The sequence below is a fragment of the Delphinapterus leucas genome, chromosome 18, assembly GCF_059928025.1.
Source record: "Delphinapterus leucas isolate spDelLeu-1000000601 "Yukka" chromosome 18, BTC_Dleu_Yukka2, whole genome shotgun sequence".
NCBI lineage: Eukaryota > Metazoa > Chordata > Mammalia > Artiodactyla > Monodontidae > Delphinapterus > Delphinapterus leucas.
In genome coordinates this window covers 64680191-64702139 of record NC_143146.1, presented here as the reverse complement: position 1 = coordinate 64702139, position 21949 = coordinate 64680191, and the positions used below count along the sequence as shown (strand labels likewise).

Below are 21949 nucleotides of genomic sequence, written 5' to 3'. Positions count from 1 at the left end.
ATTTGTTCTTCCCCGGCTGAATCGGTGGGATGGTTCATTGCTTTTAAATCTAATCCTGACAATATCTGCAGACTTTGTGGTCACAAAACGAGCAACCACACATATGTGGTAAAGGGAAAAAACCCAGTACCTATTATATAGCAAAGCATAAGAAGAATCACATGCCTTGTATTTCTAAAAACCTATTCTTCTCAAGAGGTTGGAGGATTGTCAGAGAGTAACTTTTCAGATATCTGCTTCCAGCCAAGATGGAGTAATAATAGGGACTGGATGTACCCTCCTGTCTGAAACAACTCCAAATCCAAAAAAACTATAGGAAATAATAGTTTCGAGACACTGGACCATGGACATCTTAGGGTAATTTAAATCACATGGAGATTTATTTTAGTTAGAAGTTGTAGTTTGGGTCAAAAATAAAAGAGTTTAATTTCTTTCTTGGGTGTAGAACGCTACCCATGCTGATTGTAGTGACCAGTGGGCACCTCCACTCTCGTCCAAATCAGAGAGGAGTCTTCCCCAAGCACTACACGCCAATATTCTGCAAGAAGTTTACATGGAAGGGGTTTTCTGAGGACAAACCTCGATCTGCTTCATTTTCATAGGGCCTTAGCTTAATGAAGATGAGGGCAGACCTATCCTTGGACATGACCATGAGCTGATCGGGTTTGGAGCCCCGGTGAAAGACAGGAGCTGCTGCCTTCTCACCGTCACAGCAGGGCTGGCGATGGGCCTCTCAGGGGCAGCTCCTGGACCAGGCTGCTTGGGAAGCAGGAGTCTGTCTGTGGCTTGTGGCTTCCTCTCTTTCTTAGGATGACTAGCTTAAAGGCTAAGGTTTTCAAATCTGGCTTTAAAAATAAGTGCAGTCAGGGAGATCAGCTCGGTGCTTTGTGACCACCTAGAGAGGTGGGATAGGGAGGGTGGGAGGGAGAAGCAAGAGGGAGGGGATATGGGGATGTATGTATATGTATAGCTGATTCAGTTTGTTATACAGCAGAAACTAACACACCATTGTAAAGCAATTATACTCCAATAAAGATGTTAAAAATAAATAAATAAATATGAGTTAAAGAAAGAGATTTAAAAAAATAAGATGAATTCAAGAATTATTACATTATCTATAGCACAAGGAACTATATTCAATATCCTGTGATAAACCGTAATGGAAAATAATATAAAAAGAGAATGTCTCTACATGTATAACTGAGTCACTTTGCTGTACAGCAGAGATTGGCACAGCACTGTAAATCAACTCTACTTCAATTAAAACAAAATAATTATTTAAAAAAAAAAGTGCAGCTTGTAAGGGAGCTTCTGGGGTGCTGGCAATGACCTGTTTCTTGTTCTGATTGATGGTGACCAGTGTGTTCACTTTGAAATAGTTCATCAAGGTGTACACTGGTCATGGTGAATTTTTCTCTGTGTATAAGTTCATTAAGAAGTTATAGAGGGAGTTCCCTGGTGGTCTAGTGGTTAGAATTTGGTACTTTCACTGTCACGGCCCGAGTTCGATCCCTGGTCGGGGAACTGAGATCCTGAAAGCTGAGTGGCATGGCCAAATAAATAAAATTTGTTTAAAAAAAAGTTATAGAAATAAGCACAGTCGTTCACGTTAATTATGTACTTCTTTTAACTGACCCTGTTTTGATCCAATTATTACTTTATTATAGAAGAATGTGTAGTAAAGCTTGAGTACTGATTCTACCTCATATTTTTAATGGTGATCCTAAAGGCCTTACATATTTTCAGATAAGGACAACAACAAAAGAATTCAGACTCTTCATTCCTGCAGGTGGAGACAAAGCTATATTATTCTATCCTGTGCTCTTTGTTAAGAAACTTTTACTTCTCAAACAGAAATAAATATTCTCACTAACAAGAGCATGGTGGCCATGGGGCTAGTGGGGTGGGATTATTTAGAAATTTACTGATGATCGGCAACATAAAAGCCTGGCTTTTTCAATTACTGCATGACTAATATTTATTTATTTAATATTCATTTGGGTTCTTTTCTTTAGTTTTCTTTTTTTTATTCCTAATGTTATAAGTGAACAATATCTTATTTTAACATTGTTTTACTCTCTTCTGTGTTTCATGTTAAATTCTTGAAGTCAGGAACTGTGTCTTTTCTGTTTCAAAATGATGCTACAGTTAGCAGTGTTACTCATGTGCTTGTGAGGTTGAAAAGGACAATACTTCCCAGAGGGCTTCTTAGACTACAGACCAATCCACAGTAACCAGATATTCCATATTATGCAATACAGTCCCCAGTTTGGATTCTGATTCCACACCAGCAAATTACCTAGAATCTATCTCTGTTTAATCCCAGGACATCTGGACATGGTTTATCTGTTGACCTGGATCCCCCTCAAGTTAGGAGTAGCCATACACATAGTAATACAATTTTCACATACAAGTGCAACTTCTGAGTTTAGAGAGAGGAATTTTTCATGCTTATATTGTTGAAGATCTTTGGAAATAAAAGTAACCCCAAGCCAGGTGAGATTATTTTTCATACTAGCCTAGAAAAAGCAGAAGCTGGGCTGGAGGTGTTCCCAAACAGCATGGAGCCTGGGGACTGGAAGCGTGGTCGACAGAGAAGCAAGGTGGTTGCCATGTGGCTTGACTTAGAGCTGGCGCAATCTGGTCCATTCCAGGCAGGACATCTAGCGTCAAGGAAGGGTAATGAGAAGGCTGTGCCTGGAAAAGTTGCCATTACCTTCGTGGTGAGCTGGGAGCTTATATTCATGGAGCTCTTAGGAGATAACCTGTAAGCACCAGTCTGCCTAGGTCAGAGTACAGCCCGTCTGACCTCACCAGCAAAGAAGGGCTCGGATGCAGGACCTTCCAGGCAAGCATACCTCAAGGGCAATGGTGCCGCTGATAATAGCTGCGGGAAGTGAGTGGTCAAATCCAGGAGTAGAGGCTTAGATTAGCTGGGAGACTCCAGCAGAGAGTTGGAGGAGACCACAGCCACCCAGAAGGAGCAGGCAGCCCCTGGGCACCAGATCTAAGCATCCAGTATTGGCTGAACGTACATTCTGCTCTAGGGGGTATAAGCATCGGATCCGGAAGTCAAGAAGACTGCCTTCAAGGAGTTCACAATCTAGAACACAGCAGGCTCTCCACTGAGTTGGAATCAGTTGGAACTGTACCAGAGTTTTAAGTTTACTGTGAGAAAGTGAATGATTCATATAGCAGTTGTCCATATGCCTGTAAGATTTCCGACTCCTTTTTTCTTAGATTCAAAGTTAAGGAAACCTATGTGGATAAAGACGATGTCTTAACCAAGGCCCAGGGCCAGGAGAGAACAGTGAGTCCTTCCAGATAAATTCCCCAAGAGGGTAGAAAGAGAGTCATTTCTGAGCTGGCTGTTGCAGGAGGAGGTGGTGCTTTGGAGTCGAGCTTCATGACCTGCCGTGGATTGGGCAGGAATTGGAGCAGAGGCCCCGTTTCAGGCCCACAGCTTTGGTCAGGACCAACTGCAATATGTTTCAGCCTCATGGCCACTGCATGGCCAACAGAAGACCTCTTTGGACTGTCCAGTGGCAGCGTGGTTATCTTGCAATGGCACTGAAGGTGACCTTGAGGGATGCATCTGAGTCCCTGCTCTAGTCGTGAGGCTGGAAAGCCAGGAACTGCTAGTAGTAACACCTGGGAACTCTGGGCTGTATCAGGGTATATGGTAGGGAGATGAGGGGACAGGATGTAGGATGGCTGGAAGTAATGAGACTGGACTTCCTGCTATAGGACCATGTGAGAAATGCAGTATTTTATTATGGGTCTCCACTGGTAAATGTTATCTTTCCAGATTTAAAGTGGACTTATCTCTATGATCATTTTCTGGTTACTATTCAGGAGTTCTTTTTCATATATGCCATCCATATTTTAAATTGGTGTGTCTACCTAAACTTCTCCATCTGAATCAAAAAGTATCAGAGAACTTACCCTAATTCAAGTATATCTACCAACCCTTTTATTTTCAAATTATTTGATGTTTTAAATATTTAGGGTACTCAGAAGAGATTTCAGCTGGAAGATTATATCTCATGCAACATTTTGATTTTCTAGCTATTAACTCGACTATAATTTTAACGAATTCCTCCAGCTTAGGCATTGAAGCAGAAGTAGCAAGGCAAAGCGGGAAGAGAGTAGGGGGCTAGCGTACTTGGAGGATGAAGGATTTTCTGCTTTGCTCAGCTTTGGGGAACGAAGGAAATGGTGTATCAAAGCCAGGACCGGCCTCAGTGCCCTGGGATATAAATACGACGTGTTGTACAGAGAGTGGGATGAGCCCTGCGAGGTGCGGTCACAGTAGAGCCCAGCAGTGCCTCCTCTGTGTATATATCCCTGGCTCAGGAAATCCTGCGCCCTTCGCTGAAACCCTAGGGCTTAGAGGAGAGTCCTCACCCTTGGAGGAGGGCTAGCAGGCTGAGCAGAGGAAGCTATATGAACTCACGGGAGAAGAGAGGAGGAAACCTGCTACCCAAAACAACTAGGCTCACAGACTGTGCTAAAGGGAGAAGTTTTCCCCTCCAAGATTACAGGAAGCTGGTCCAGGCCTCCGCAGCGGCATGAATAGGCAGAGGAAGAAGTGTGAAGGCAGATAAAGAGGGTGGCTGGAACGCTGGCTCTGCCTGTTCCCGCTCATCTGACACGGAGTGAAGAATAGTGGAAGCCCGGAAAAGGGCATGTGGCTCTGACGACGCGGGGGGTGGGGGGGGGAGGGGAGGCGGGAGGCGCGGGTGTTCGGACTGGAAGGTTTAGGAATCACATCTCCGGAAAACGACCACCCCTATGCCGTCAGTGATACTGAAACAGGCTTTGCAGAGAGAAAACCGTACTCATGCTTGCACTTGCGAGACTCAACTTTCCGGCAATAGAATTTCAGACAAACGTGAAACTGAGAATCATGTGTTAAAGCGCCCCCAGGAAGAGCCGCTCTGTGATGTCCGTTCTCTTTAGCCCCGCTGAGTTGAGGTCTGCAGATTCCGGAGGTGACATCGGGTTTGACCCACAGCAGCACTCTTAATTCATTGGTAGATTCAAGCAAACTTTTAACGTGTTGAATGACCAGGTCGATTCCCACTCACCCCTCTGAGAGTCTAGCATAGATGTGAATAGAAAGAAGACAGATCACATAGCCTCCCACTCACAATTCAGCAACTGTACCTTCTTAAGACACTGTTTCATCTGAAATACTAGAAGCAACTGAGACACAATATTATTAATCACATTATGAGCCCCTGGTGATTGCTTACTGGAAAGTATTTTGAGAAATTTACAGATGGGAAATGGAAGGCACCACAAGTCTGCTGGCTCTCTGCCCATTTTTTTTTTCAAAGGTAGGAAATGTCTCTTTTCACTGTGAGATTGGCTCACCACTCTATGAACTGAAGTGAGCAGACTGGGTCAAGGGTCAGGGGAGTGGAGTGAACAAAAGGGCGTGGTGGTCCCTGCACAAAGGACCAGCTCCTGGCAAGGGGGTCAAGTTTGGTTTCAGCAAAGGGCTTTTGCATTGCCTGCCAAGAAGATGGGGCTCATTAGGTAGGAAAGTGGAGGAGGAAACTGATGTTAGTGGAACATTTAACTGGATGCTTTAGCATTTAACTCGATTCTGTATCAGATGGAGTGTGTGAGTCTATATTTAATTCTCACAACACCCCTATGAAATGAGAACTAGTAGTTTGAGTTTACAGATGAGGAGACAAACTCAGATTAAGTGAACTTGCCCGGTGGTACAGAGTTATGAAAGGCATAGCAAGGTTTAGAACAAACATCTGACACAGACTTCTATGCTTTTGCACTTTTAAAATAATACACTTTTATTTCACGTTAGCCACACACGTATATAATTTTATTTTTATTTAAATAGTGGAGTTGGCAGACAACAATGCTTCCTTCTGGAATTTCAGGCACTCAGGACAGAGGTGTGGAGAAAAGATATTATGGAGTGGGATTTTCTCAAAGTGCCATGCTTACAGCTTCCCCTGTGTGACAGCTGTCACCGCGACGCAATAACTGCTGTAAGCAGAGCGCCCAGTTGCCCTCTCCATCTTCACAGGTCCACCCTCACATGGCACTCAGTACATGGTCCTGGGTGAGCCTTTCCATCAGCCATCACTGTGAGTGGTCAGGAATGTGGAGCATTCCATGCAGGAAATTGCACCGTCAGCAACATTGTCTTTGAATGTTGACACTTGCTCAAGGTCAGGCCACCCCAGGGACCATCATCGTCATCTTGCGACCTGTGCAGGACCTTATGCTTCTGGAACCGTTCCAGGTGTGGGAGGTGATGAGGTCTTGGAAAACTCTGCTCGGTGCCCTGGCTTGTAGAAACGTGGCCAGATGGTTTTGTCATCAGCCTTTGTCTACACTGTACTCCATTGGATGGGAATGAACCAAATGGAAACTCAGATTTACTGAGACAGACAATAATATGCACATACAGCATGCAGGATATAGCATGTAGGATTGCTGTGAGCATTAAACAAATAAACATACGAAAAGCACTGAACATAGTGTCTGACAAACTGTTAGCACTAATTAAACATTAGTTATTATTATTATTGATATTCTTGTCTTAAATGTATGTTATTCCCTAAATGATTTTAATTTTCATAGATTATTAAAAGATAGAATGAACTGAAGAAAATTAAGCCCTAGAGATCCATTTATTGAACAACCTTTTTTCCCTGTCACTCCTTCCTTTTTCTCTTAAACATCACAATTTCCTTTTGTGTTGTCACAAAAGTTACTTACTTCAGTTGGCAGAGATAGTATTATGCAGGGGATGATTAAAATATCCTCACTTGTAATTGTTGTTTTAAATTTTATTATTTATTAGTAAGTAACAACATGTATACTGCAAAAAATTCCAAAGGTACGTAAGGATATACAGTGAAAATGTAGTCTCCCCCTCACCCAGAACCTTAGTCATCAAAGTCTCTCCCCCAGAAGAATTCTCTTACTTTTTATGGTATATCTTTTTAGCTGATTCCCTTAGGTTTTCCAGAGAAAACAGTTGTTTCCCAAAAAACAATCACATCACCTGCAAAAATAATTCTGCCTCCTTAAATTTTATACCTCTGTTTTTTCCTATGGTTCTAATTGCAGTGACTGGTAGCTATGAAACAAAATAAACGATATTGCAGACAAAGGACATGTTTTCTTTTTGCAGAGTTTAAAGATAATGCTTTAGCAAGAGGCTGGTATACATACATACATACGTACATAAATACATTCATACACACATCCTTCCTCTCCCTTTTTCTCTGTCTCTGCATCTAGATACATACTATATCTATATCCAAATAGACATTAGATATAGATATGTGTATGTGTGTGTAATTCATGTTAAGTAGCTATTTTTAGTATTTAGTATTTAACATTTTTATCTAAAATGGATATTATATTAAAGGTCTTTAAGCATCTATGGAGATGATAATATGAGTTTTCTCTTTTAACCAATTACTATGATGATCTATATTAATATAGTAATAGATCTCCTAATATTTAATGATCTGGGCATTACTGGAGGATTCTGTTTGCTGACCTTTTATTTAGGGTTTTGCATCAGTATTCATAAGTGAGCATGGTCTGTAGGTTTCCTTTTTTTGTATGTCATCTTTGTGGAATTTTTGTAATTTAGCTTTGCAAGAAATTTTTACAGACTTCTATTTATGAAAATATGGTGTGGGACTTCCCTGGCAGTCCAGTGGTTAAGACTCCGCGCTCCACAGTAGGGGACACGGGTTCGATCCCTGCTCCAGGAACTAAGATCCTGTGTGCTGCGTAGAGTGGCCAAAAAACTTAAAAAAAGAAAAATGGTGTGTTACATATCTGAAAATAACTTCTCATTACAGAGCACGTAAAAATGTTGACTAAAATAATGGAAACATATTTTTTAAATTAATTAGGCTTTTTAAAATCTCTTCTGGTGTCAGTTTTGGAAAGTTTTATTTTAATAAACAATCACGCATTACATTTTGGTTCCCAAATTTATTTGAGGAGAGTTGAAGTACTTTCCTATGATTCCGTTGAAGCCTTTGTATCTGTGATCATTTTCTATTAGTTCTACTTAATACTTATTTTCTTTATTAAATTAGGTAATTGTTTATTCACTTTATTGTTTTTAAAATATGTAGCCCTTGAATTTATTAACTGTATTATTTTTTGTTTTGAATTGGTTAATTTCAATTTTCATACTTATCAAATCTTCCTATTGCTCTACTTTTGTCATTTACTTTCTAGCTTCTTGAGATAAATTTTTTTCCAAAATTTTACTGTGGTAAACTTTAAACATAGAACACAGTTGAAATAATTTTACAGGGAATGCACAGATTTACTCACCTCATAGAGTCTACCAAGAACATTTTTCTATGCTCATTTTATGACATATCTGTCTATCCATCCAGCAATCCATCTTACTTTGTTGACTCATTTCAAAGTAAATTACAGAAATCAGTTCACTTCCTCCGTTTCACATACATATCATAAAATGGTTAAACATTTGCTACAATTTTTCCTTTTGGTGTAAGAGTTACATACAATGAAAAACACAAATCTTAAATATACATTTGCTGGGTTTTGACAGATATATACATATGTGTAACTAAGACCCTAAGACCCTATCAAGATATAGAATATGAACATAACCCCCGAATTTTCCTCCTGCCCCTCCAACTCAATCACTGCCTCACATCCCTTCCAGAGACTATCATTATTTTGATCTTTTCTCAAGATAGATTAGTTTTGCCTGTTTCGGAAACTCATAAAATGTACTCATGTACTCTGTTGCGTAAGTTTCTTTTACTCAACCTGTTTTTGAGATTTATCCATGTTGGTGCCCATATCAGTAGTTGTTTCTTGTTATTGCTTAGTAGTATTCCCTGGTATCCTATTATTAACAGACACCGAGCTTTTCCCTGAGTGTGACTCTTATGAATAAAGCTACAGTGAACAATGTTGTCTGTGAATATATTTTTCATTTTTCTTAGGTCAAAACTTAGGAGTTGGGGTTTTACAAGACACCGCCAGAACTTTTTCCAAAGTGGTTTTACCATACTCCCATCAACAATATATGAGAATTCCAGTTCTACATCCTTACCAATGTTTGCTGTGGTATTTTTAATTTCTAATTTTGGTCGTTCTGGTGAAGAGTAATGTTATCTCATTGTTTTAATTTGCACCCCCTGGTGACTAATGATGTTAATGACTTTTTCATGTGCTTAATGATTAGTTATGTATCTTTTTTGGTAAAGTGTATGCTCAAGTCTTTTGTGCATTTTTACTTTGTTAGCGATTTTTTGTAGTTTATATTATTGAGACCTTGCATGCCTTTTGTTAAATTTATTTCTAAGTATTTTATGGGGTTTTGTTTTTGGTGTTAAGATAAATGGAATTTTATTTCATCGTATTTTCTGGTAAAATAATTTTTAATCTTGTTACTTTTTAGTAATAGTTTTATAGATTTTAACGCCTTTTCTATACAAACAGTGCTACCTGAAAGTGCAGTCAGGTTTTCTTCTTCCTTTCTGACACTATGCCTCTGCTTGTTTATTTGTTGTACTGTAAAGTTTCGGACCTCTAATACAAAGTTGAATCAGAACGGTGAGAGTAGGCATCCTAGCCTTGTTCTCAGTATTATGGGGAGAAAAAGTTTTGAAATTTCCCATTAGGTGTGATGTTAACTATTGGCTTTTGGCATATGTCCTTTGTCAAAATGAGGGATTCAGGAAGTTATCTTCTGAGGTCTTAGTTTGATGAGAGGTATTTTGTTTGTTTTTGTTTTGTTTGTTTAATCCTGAATGGATGTTGAGTTTTGTTCAGTGCTTTTCTTTGCATTTTAAAAATGATCATATATTGATTGATTTTTAAATCTTAAACCAATTTTACAATCCTGAGGTAAACTCTACTTAGTTTTGTTTTTTTTGGGGGGGGTAGGAGTTTATTAATTAATTTATTTATTTTTGTTGTGTTGGGTCTTCGTTTCTGTGCGAGGGCTTTCTCTAGTTGTGGCAAGCAGGGGCCACTCTTCACCGCGGTGCGCGGGCCTCTCACTGTCGCGGCCTCTCTTACTACGGAGCATAAGCTCCAGACGCGCAGGCTCAGTAGTTGTGGCTCACGGGCCTAGTTGCTCCGCGGCATGTGGGATCCTCCCAGACCAGAGCTCGAACCTGTGTCCCCTGCATTAGCAGGCAGATTCTCAACCACTGCGCCACCAGGGAAGCCCCTCTACTTAGTTTTGATGTATCATTCTTGTATATGTTACAGAGCTCTATTTGCTAATATTTTATTAAAACTTTTTGGATCTGTGTTTGAGGAATGTTAAATGATTATTTTTAATCTTCTCCTTTTTTGTTATTTGTATTTAAGGTCACAAATCTTTTTTACCAAGCATTACTTTACCTGTTAGTAAGAAGTTCCCTATATGGTGTTTTTATATCCTTATGTTCTGAAATATTCTGCAATTCACATTTTAAATTTCTCTTTTTCAGATTGGCAGGTGGTAGAGGTTTTTTCCTACTTTTTAGTTTTCATATTAATTTCTAGATTTATATCATGTAATCAGAGAATGTTATTTGTATTATTTCTACATGTTAGAATTAATGGATTTTCTCATTGTGGCCTAATACATGACATTGTAGTGAGTGTTGCATGGACACTTGAGACCAGAGTTTGCCGGGGACCGAAAGAGTACCCGGGACGTAAGACTTAACAGTGCAAAAGCTGGGACTGCCCTGAATAAACTAGGGCAGGTTGGTCACCTTATTTAAGAATAGAATTCTTAGGTCACTTTCATTCATTGAAGACTTTGTAGGCCTTGCTGACCTTTAGCTGTGAACATAACAATAAAATAGTTTGAGAACGGTGTGAGTGTTTTTCCTCCACTATAGGTGATTTGATATTTTACCTTTAAAATCAGTAACTTTACTGTCTCAAAATCAATTCTGCTATGTCAGTTTTTCCTGGGACATTCTATATCACCTTAATTGTAGAACCAAATCTTTACGTAATTCCTGAACGTTAAAAAAATTTAACATTCAATGAATATTTTCCATTAGGTTTTCCCTTCTTTAAGGACATCAGTTATACCTTTTTAACCCTTCTCAATTTTATATCTATATGGATATAAACTTGCTTTTCTCAATTCTCCTCTCTATAATCCTTGCTGTATTTCTCATTTGTTTGCTTCAATTTAGGCTTTGTTTATGGGAGAATTTTAGTTTTTAATTTCTCTTTTTCCTGATTTCCCTTTTTTCTGAGTTATATCAGCTCATGTGTCACCTCCTTCTGTTGTCCAACCATGACTTCTCTGAGCTCTTACATTTCTGCTTTATGCCTTTGGTTTAGAGATGTGTTTTCTTCTTCATGAGTTAAAATTGTTTCAGTGATATCTTTGGTTTACATTTTCATTTGTTAAATGCAACTCTTTTTTTCTGGTGTAAGTGCTTTCTGTATATTTTAAATTTATGTTTAATCCATCTGCCCCCCTTTGTGATATCTTTGAAGGAGATGAATTCTTTCTGGGCCAGCTATTTGTAATCATTTTATGTGGAAGATGCGTGACTTCTGTGTTTCAGGCTAGCGGAAAGTCTTCCTAATACTCAGGGTTGTGTGTGTATGTGAGTGAATAAAGGTTGAAACCTTGTGTCCGTCTAACTACTCAGAAACTCAGTACTCTGCCTCCTTGTCTCATAGACTGTTTCCTGGAAGGTGGCTTGTCTCTGCGATTCCTCATTTAATCTTACCTTCCATGCTTCCTGAAGCTACCAAGAGTATCTGTGCTTCTTGTTTCAAACAAGAGATGGCTGGTTTTGTACCTCTAAGGGACAAACCTCCTAGAATTGTACTCTGTTGATTCTCTGACAACTGCAGCCGTGAACCTTCCAGCTCGGTACTTGATCTTTATTGCTTTTGTCAGCTTATCTTACATACTGTATTTGTCAGCTTATCTTACGTCAGCTTATCTTACATACTGTATTTCAGGATTACTATACCTCCTTGTTTGCCATCAATGGAGTGTGCATTTCTATTTCTGCTCCTTGTTGTTTTCCTCTGCACTTTTTCTATAATTCCAGTGTTATTCTAAGTGGCCTATTTTGAGAGGGCCCAGAGCATTAACATTAATAATTTTAAAAATCCTTTCTTCCTCTCTCAGATATCTCTGCAACAAAAAAATGGAGAAATTTTTGTTGATGTGAAGTGGTTAAACTGATGGGTGTGGAGAGGCAGCTGGGATCATCAGAATTTTAGGTGAAACATCTTGAAGAGTCAATTTTCATGGAGGAGTGGTTAGAAAAAAGAGGCAAGAGAGGGTAATTACCCCAGAGCTGATAGTCAGTGAGCACACATAGGTACAGATGAACCACATATTTACAGATGACATTGAATCAGATTGGGCAAGTATCTGTTCTGATTTTTAGTTTCTGTACCGTACTATTTTGTTACATATTTTGAACATTACCCATCTACTGAACACAAAGTAGAGATTTGTTCATTGTTTGAATACTTCAGTCTGTGTGGATAGCCAATTTGGAGGCGTTCTTCAGTTTTTCTGCGCTGACTACATTAACCAAGTAATTGCCGTATATGCAAAGTATTACCTGATGCTGACACCGGCTCTTCTATTTCTTCCTCTTGTTTCTTCTTGACTTTACAGAAAAATTAACTCTGTGGTGGCTTCACTTCTTATCCAGATATTTTATTTATGAATAGGACACTCTGATTCAGATTTTCTATGTTAATGCCAAAGCACTGTTTATATACTAACAGTAAACTGGACTGTTTATGCAGTATAACCAGACTGGCTTGTCATGGTTTCAGGGGAGCCCTTTTCTCAGGACATGAAAGCTCTAGTGTTAGAGATTAATAAACTCTTTCAGAACCCATCAACAGTAGCCAGAAACCCTTTCCATCCAGCCACATGTACTAGTTTGGGTCCTTTCCTCCATCAAGGATTAAAGAAACAAACACAAAAACAAAAACACCCTACTGAATCACACCCCTGAGCTGTGTTAAGCCCATTTCTGTTGGGGCGAGAATGAGAGTTCTGATTGCATTCAGATTGATTCTGTCTTCCTCCAGTGCTCTTATGAAATGTTTCCACCCTGCAAGACTGGCTTAATTCACATCTTATCTGGTAAGATTCTGCAGGGCAGTTACTAATGCTTACATTTAATGAGCATTTACCGTGTGCCAGGAGCTGTGCTTTCCATGCCTTACCTCATTTGATCCTCAGAACGACTCTATTAAGATGGAACCATTACCAACCCAATTTATGGAAATTAAATCTCCGATTTAAGGAAATTGATGATATGGGAGGATAAGCACATTGTAAGCTAGTTAGCATGAGTACCAATAGTCTAACCTGGCCCGTATGACCCCACTAAGCAATGCCTACCCTGTGTGCACGTTTCCTCTACTTTGGGCTTCTGTTATTTATACCCTGCCTTCCGAACCCAATGGTTTTCAATCCTGGCTGCACATTAGAATGACCTGTTGAACTTTTTAAACAGTATTAATTTCCAAAGATACTAATTTAATCTGTTTGAATGCGGCTCCGACTGGTATTTTTTAAAAGTTCCCAAGGTTGAGAAACACAACCTTGGCACCTAACATGCTGATTTATGTATATTAGGTCCCCAACAAGTACATCTTTAAATGAATTAGAGACTAAATGGTTATCTGGTTTATTTAGTAGGGTTTGTAGTACAGCTGTGTACACCAAAAAAAAAAAAAAAAATCAGTGTCTTAAATGAGCAGTTCTTGTCAAGTAAAAAGACATTTGATTTTTTATTCCCATTCTCTCATGAATGGATAGTGGAGTTTTCCTGAGACTTCGAGATTGTAGAATGACATTATCATTCTGACAGATAATAGAATACATGCTGATGTATTCTTGTGTTTTAAAATGTTCTCAGATTTAATTTCAAATATTGTGAATACAGATGGGTATGATTTTTTGGTTTCACAATAATTTTTAAGATGATAAAAGAGGTTCTGAGACCAAAAGTTTGAGAACTGCTACCTTAAGTGATGCTTTGGTGGCTTTGGTTAGTAAATACATGTTTAGAAACTGTGAAACTTACATCTGCACTCAGAGCAGGGCCTAAAATCATTAAAGTTCTTGCTCCTCAAAGTGTAATCCATGTAGCAGGAGCAATAACACTTCCAGGAGCTTGTTTGAAATGCAGAATCTTGGGGTAACTCAGACTTTCTGAATCAAAACCTTCATTTTGACAAGATCCCCATATAATTTTTGTGACCATTATAATCCAAGAAGCGCTGACTTAGAGAATTAGCCTTATTGATTATACTTGTTAGTAATAGTCCCACATCATTTTTATCATCTGTAATAGAACACACATTTGTTTTTCCCTTTCACTTCTAGCCTTATGTCTTTATTGAATTTACTCTTATACAGAAGTTCGTGACAAGTATCAGCATCTCAATTTATAGATGGAGAAACTGAGAAACAAAATGTTGGAGAGGTTTGACTGTGTCCCAGGGTTAAATCAAATGCCAAAGTGACAAGAAAATGCAGAGCAGCTGGCTCATGCACCGATGCACCTCGCATTAAAGGACAGGAAGAAAACAGCCCCAAACTCACAACATGGAAACTCACTATTACATAGGACCTTGGGATTTTATAAATGTAAAGGGCCTTAAGAACATCTCCAGGGCTTCCCTGGTGGCGCAGTGGTTAAGAATCCGCCTGCCAATGCAGGGGACGCAGGTTCGAGCCCTGGTCCAGGAAGATCCCACATGCTGTGGAGCAACTAAGCCCGTGCGCCACAACTACTGAGTCTGCGCTCTAGAGCCCACATGCCACAACTACTGAAGCCCATGCGCCTAGAGCCCGTGCTCTGCAACAAGAGAAGCCACTGCAATGAGAAGCCCACGCACCACAACGAAGAGTAGCCCCCGCTCACCGCAACTAGAGAAAGCTCATGTGCAGCAACGAAAACCCAACGCAGCCAAAAGTAAATAGACTCAATAAATAAATTAAAAAAAAAAGAATGACACAATTCTTTAAAAAAAAAAAAGAACCTCTCCAAACATGAAATAGATCTATTCAGTGATAAGCAGATTTAAAGCCTTCCTCCTCAGTACTCCCATGGTGCTCTATGTTTTGTGTCTACAGAAGTATTGATCATTTTATGTTGAAATTATTGGTTTCTATGTCTGTTTCCCAAGCTGGACTCCATGATTTCTAAGATCAAGGACTATGTTTTATTTTTCTTTCACTCTCACGGTTTAACCCAGTACTGGGCACATGGAAAGTGCTCAATAAACACTATCTTAGTTGGCTCAAGCTACCATAACAAAATACCATAGACATGGTGGCTTAAACAACAGAAATTTATTTTCTCATGGTTTCTGGAAGCTGGAAGTCCAAGGTCGGGGTACCGGTATGGTCACCTTCTGGTGAGGATTCCCTTCCTGGCTTGTACATAGCCTCCTTTTCACTGTGTCCTTACATGGCAGACATTAAGCTCTCATTCTAGACTGATCTCAAGGCTCAGGGGCCTGCAGATTGGTGAAGATCTTCCATGCCAGTCTGCAAAGACTGGAGAAGGTAACTGTTTTTTCAAATGCCCAATTTCAACAAAAGATCACAGGCATGCAAAGAAACAAGGAAATTTGGCTCATTCAAAAAGACAAAGTAGATATCCAGAAGCAGTCCCTGAAAAGCGTATGCTTCAGAGTTACTTTAAAACAACTATCTCAAGTATGCTCAAAGAACTAAGGGAAATGAGGAAAACAATACTTGAATGAAATGAGAGCATCTACAAGAAGATAGAAATTATTTAAAAAACAAATTCTGGAGCTGAAAGATACAATAACTGAATTGGGAAATGTACTAGAGAGATTCAAAGACAAACTCAAACAGGCAGAAAAATGAGTCAGCAAATATGAAGGTAGGTCATTTGAAATTACTGAGTCTGAGGAGCAAAAAGAAAAAATAATAAAAAAATTGAATAGACCCTAAGGGACTTATGGGATACCATAAAAAAGCAATATATGCATTATGAGAACTCCAGAAGAAGAAGAAGAAGAGAGAGAAGAGAACAGAGAGATTATTTGAAGAATTAATGGATGATAACTTCCAAAATTAGAGGAAAGACGTGGTTATACTAATTCAAGAAGCTCATTGAAATCTAAGTGGGATAAATCCAAAGAGATCCACATGCAGACACATTATAGTTAAACTGTCAAAAACCAAGGACATAGAGTCTTGGAAGTAGCAAGAGAAAAGTGACATCATGCACAAGGGAGCCTCAGTAAGATTTCTAGCAGATTTCTCAGCAGAAACCTTGAAGGCCAGAGGCAGTGAGATGATATAGTTAAAGTGGTGAAAAACAAAACCTGTCAACCAAGAATTCTATATATGGCAAACTGTCTTTTAAAAAATGAGGGAAAATTAAGAGATTCCCAGACAAACAAAAACTAAGAGAGTTCATTACCACTAGACCTGCCCAACAGGAGATGCTAAAGGGAGTCCTTTAAGCTGAAATAAAAGGCCACTAGACAGAAACTTGAAGCCATGCAAAAATATAAAGTTTTCCAGTAAAAGTAAATACATGAATAAATATTAAAAATACAGTATTATTGTAATTTTGGCTTATAACTCCACTTTTAATTTTTCTACAGAATTTAAAAGACAAATGCATAATAAATAATTATAAATCTATGTTAATGAGTATATAATATTATTATAAAGATGTAATTGTGACATCAATAACATAAAATGAGAGTGGAGCTATAAATGAATAGTTTTTGTATGTGATTGAAGTTAAGTTGGTATCAACTTAAAACTGATTATTATAAATTTAGGATGTTATATGTAATCCTGATGGTAACCACAAAGAAAACGTCTGTAGAATACACACAAAAGGAAATGAGAAGGGAATTAAAGTGTGTCACTACAAAAAATTAACTAAACACAGAGAAATGCAGAAATGGAGGAAATGTGGGGAAAATGCTATAATACGTGCAGAAAACAAATAACAAAATGGTGGGATGAATTGGGAGATTGGGATTGACATATATACACTAACATGTGTAAATTAGATAACAAGAACCTGCTGTATTAAAAATAAAATAAATTAAAAGAAAGAAAATACAACAACAAAAACCAAAATGGCAAAAGTAAGTCCTTCATTATCAATAATCACTTTAAATGTAAAGAAATTAAATTTCCCAATCAAAAGACATAGATTGGAATAAAAAAATGAGATTCAACTCTATGCTGTCTACACTGTAGATGTAAGGACATGCATAAGTTTAAAGTGAAAGCACGGAGAAAGATAGTCCATGCAGATAGTAATGAAAAGAGAGCAGGGTGGCTATACAAATATTAGATAAAACACACTACATAAAAAACGTATGACACAAAGAAGGACATTATATAATGACAAACGGGTCAATTCACCAGAAGATACTAATAAACATTTATATACCAAACACTGGAGTTTCAAACTATATGAAGCAAAATTGATAGAACTGAAGAGAGAAACAGACAACTCCACAATAATAGTAGGAATCTTCAACATCACACTTGCAATAATGCGTACAACAACCAGACAGAAGATCTTTAAAGGAAATACATGACTTGAACAACACTATAGACCAACTGGACCTAATAAAAATGTTACAGAATACTGTATCCAGTGAGAACAGAATAGACATTTTTCTCAATTGCACATAGATCATTAACCAGGATAGACAATATTTTAGGCCAAAAAACAAGTCTTAATAAATTTTACAAGATTGAAATCATACAAAGTGTCTTTTCTGATCACAGTAGAATGAAACTGGAAACAGCAGAAGGAAAACTAGAAAATTGACAAACGTGGAAATAAAACAGATACTCTTAAGCAACCAATGGATTAAGGAAGAAATTACAAAGAAAATATCTTGAGACAAATGAAAATGAGAAAAACAGCATACCAACTTAATGGATGCAGCAAAAGCAGTTCTAAGAGGGAAATCTATAGTTATAAATACATGAAAAGAAGAAAAGCCTCAAATCAGTAACCTAACAGTATACCTTAAGGAACTAGAAAAAACCAAACTAATTTCAAAGCTAGTAGAAGGAAGGAAATCATAAAGATTAAATCAGAGATAAATAAAATAAGGAATAGAAAAACAGAAAAGACAGTCTTTTCAACATATGGTGTTAGGAAAACTGTATACCCCCATACAGAAGAAAGAAATTAGACCCTTACCTTATATGAAAATGAACTCAAAATAGATTAAAACCTAAACATAAGATATAAAACTCTTAGAAGAAAACATGGAGGAAAATCTTTGTGTCTTTTGATTTGGCAATGAGTTCTTGGATATCACACTAAAGAAACAGAGAATAAAAGAAAAAATAATTAAGTGGACTTCAAAATTAAAACTTTTGTACACCAACAGAATGAAAGGTAACCCACAGAATGGGAGAAAATATTTGCAAATCAAATATCTGATAAAGGATTTTTACAGAGAATATATAAAGAATTCTCACAACTCAACAATAACAACATAAAACAACCCAATTAAAAAATGGGCACAGGACTTAAGTAGACATCACTCCAAAGAAGATATATGCAAATGGCCAATAAGCACATGAAAAGATGGTCAACATCACTAATCATTAGGCAAATGCAAATCAGAACCACAACGAGATACCACTTGATACCCATTAGGTTGGCTATTATTGAGAAAACAGAAAATAACAAGTGTTGACAAGCTTTTGGAGTAGTTGGAACCCTTGTGCATTGCTGGTGGGAATGTTAAGAGTGGATCTGTCATGGAAAACAGTATGGTGATTCCTCAAAAAATTAAACATAGAATTACCATATGGTCCAGTAATTCCATTTCTGATATATATGCAAAAGAAATGAAATCAGGGACTCGAACAGATATTCATAGCAGCACTATTCACAATAACCAAAAAGTGGAAACAACACGTGTCTTTCAATGGATGAATGGATGAACAAAATGTGGTATATGCATACAATGGAATATTATTCAGCCTTAAAAAGGAAGGAAATTTTGACGCATGCTACAACATGGATGAATCTTGAAGACATTTTGCTACGTGAAATAAGCCAGACACAAAAGGACAAATTTGTATATGATTCCACTTTTGTGTGGTACCTAGAGTAGTCAAACTCTTAGGGACAGAAAGTAGAATGGTGGTTACTCTGGTCTGAGGGAAGAGTCAATGGTGAGTTAGTGATTAATGGGTAGAAAGTTTCAGTTGGAGAAGATGAAGTTTTGGAGATGGATGGTGATTGATGGTTGCACAATAACGTGAATGTACTTATTGCAACAGAAGTGTACACTTAAAAGTGGCTAAAATGGTACAGTTTGTTATGTATATTTTACCACAAAAATTAATAATGCCAGAAAAGAGTCAAATCTTAAAAAGAAAGAGCTTTATTAGATCAGACGACCCATCAAATTTGCTTTTTTTCCTGGAAAACTTGCTCCTGGGGGCCTCCTTTCTTTTCTCTAATGTGGATGCATTAATGATCTCCAGAGACTCAGTGGTCATCCAGGGATTTCCTTGCCCAGCTCTATTGTTGGGGCCACTGCTTCCTTAATCTATTTCTTGATTTATTCCCTTGTTTAGGTGGATAATATTCTCTATGAAAGGATGCATGGGTATTTAATCTTCTGGATCCTCGTGTGTTCCAGAATGTCTTTATTTTTGCCCTTAGCTAAATTGTGGTTCGGTTTTCCTCAGAACTTCTCCATTTACTTCTAGCCTCCAAGGCAGTTCTTTCTTAGTTGTTCCATCACCCCTTTGTCCTTATGCCTCAACCTCTGTCCATCATCTCTATCTTGTAGGTTTTAGTGAATCTGATTTCTGACTTGAAGACTATGTTCTGCTACATGTTTTTGTAAAATGAACAAGACAATTGGTGAATACCGTTCACTGATGTTTTCTTCCCATGTTTACCTCCTGGGTTCAGTCCTTTGCTCCCTGCTGTGCCCAGGAAATCGATGGAACTCCAGAGCTATAACCCAACTGTATAAAAAGCGGCTTTGTAAATTGTCCATAGTCTTAACTTTCCCTGACTTTTTGTTTCATTTCAGAATAGCTTTGGAGTTGGATTTGCTATTTCTGGTCTTTAAATTTTTTTTTTAAAGTAGATCCCCAGAAGAACAAAACAGCAACTAAATAAAAACCTCTTTTTGTTTGAAAACTTAACTTTTTAGCTATTATGCTACCTTCATAATTTTCATCTTAGACTGTTATTATTATTATTTGCGGTACGCGGGCCTCTCACTGTTATGGCCTCTCCCGTTGCGGAGCACAGGCTCCGGATGCGCAGGCTCAGCGGCCATGGCTTACGGGCCCAGCCGCTCCGCGGCATGTGGGATCTTCCCGGACTGGGGCACGAACCCGTATCCCCTGCATCGGCAGGCGGACTCTCAACCACTGCGCCACCAGGGAAGCCCTAGGCTGTTATTATTAACCAAAAACCAGTGTTTGCAGAGATTAGATCCTTCCGCCTGAGACAGCATGGCACTGAGGGTTAAGAAAACATATTTCAGATTTCATTTTCCATTTTTTTGTTTTGTTTACTTTGTCCCTTTGTATGTGTTCCCATCTAAGTGTCTTCAGTTTTTAAATAAATACTTAAGACCCAGATCTACCTTTGAATGCATGCATCGTCAACATCACCTTCAGTTAAATCTCCTACATTTTGCAACAAATGGCAGACACTGACCTTGATATTTTCCAGGAGGACAAATTTATAAATATGAAAAGAGAAAAGAAAACCCTGCACCAAGATAGCAGATGACTCAATATGGTTTCTATAGTGAAATGAAGACAGTTCACAAGGCCGGCATATTTATGAAAAGTACAATCAATTACGTTAATACCGCAAATAAGCACAGATACTATGAGCCGGCGCCTTTTTCTCGATGCTGGCAACTTTATGTATCTAAGCCCTCATGTGTTTTACCTTCAGTGGGTTTTGTCCGTAAAAGCTAAATGTTCTGGAAAGACCCGCCACTCCCCACGGTGAAACTGTCATTTGAAATCCTCCTTTTGCTTTGTTACAGATGCTTTGTGTGGAAAGGAATAAAACCAGCCTTTGTTTTTCTGATGTAAAGAGGGTTAGAGAAAACATCGATGAAGCATATCTATACATAACTTAAAAAAAAAATGGCCACTATTTGAGCTTCCTGACCCAGTAAATCTTTTTAACTGAGCAGGGAGTCATTGGACTAGTGGGTTAGTTGGAGTGTCACCGCACTTTCATTTTTTCCCAACCTGTCCTTTGACAAGCACAGAAAGGCTACATGGTGGAGCAAAGGAGGAAGTAGGAAGTGGAAGAAAGTCCTGGGCAGCATGTACATAGAGACATGGGTGTGGGCTCTAGGCATCCCAGGTTTCCCTCAGCAGGATATAGTGCTACGTGCGGGGCGCTTCCTCAGGCTCAGCCCCTTCTCCCTACGTTCCTTGTAGCCACCAGGGAAGATTCAGTTGTCTTCACCCATCACCACTCACTTTATCCCAGGAAGTTCACACCCACCTCCTCCTCCTGCCTCCGCAAGCCTTCGTGGAGAGCGGGCCCAGTACATGAGCCGCCCTGATATTCGCTGTTCCCTGAGACACGTCCTTTTAAAACGAGCTTAGTGCATAAGGGGAAGATGCGGATGAAGTAGCCCAAGCCCAGCGTTGGCTGGGGTGTCCCCAGGTGATCAGCACGATCCGGGGGCTGTACGTCCGCTGTCACCTTCAGTCCTTCTGAAGAGCTGCCTGTCCGAGGCAGGGCACCTCATGTCTCAGCGAGGTTAGGGAGTTTTCCCTAGGCCACTTCAATGCCCACATTCTTTATATGAAACCACGCCCCCCAGACCAAGTGACAGAGTCTAACAAAGTTCCAAGGCTCCCCATCGGAAGCCCCTGAGCCCTCTGTTGCCTCTGCTTCTT

General features: G+C 38.8%; 1 protein-coding gene across 5 annotated transcripts in view; it reads left to right on the top strand.

Moving 5' to 3' along the window:
* Positions 1 to 21949, top strand: part of COG6 (component of oligomeric golgi complex 6) — a 112692-nt gene that overhangs the window by 90567 nt on the left and 176 nt on the right. For 2 of the 5 annotated variants that reach the window (XM_089899650.1, XM_022574715.3), the window contains one exon: positions 1 to 21949. This exon is cut by the window's left edge and continues 9809 nt beyond it. The exons of the other annotated variants lie outside the window; for them this stretch is intronic. The gene's annotated coding sequence lies outside the window, so the exon portion shown is untranslated. 5 annotated transcript variants of the gene reach the window in all.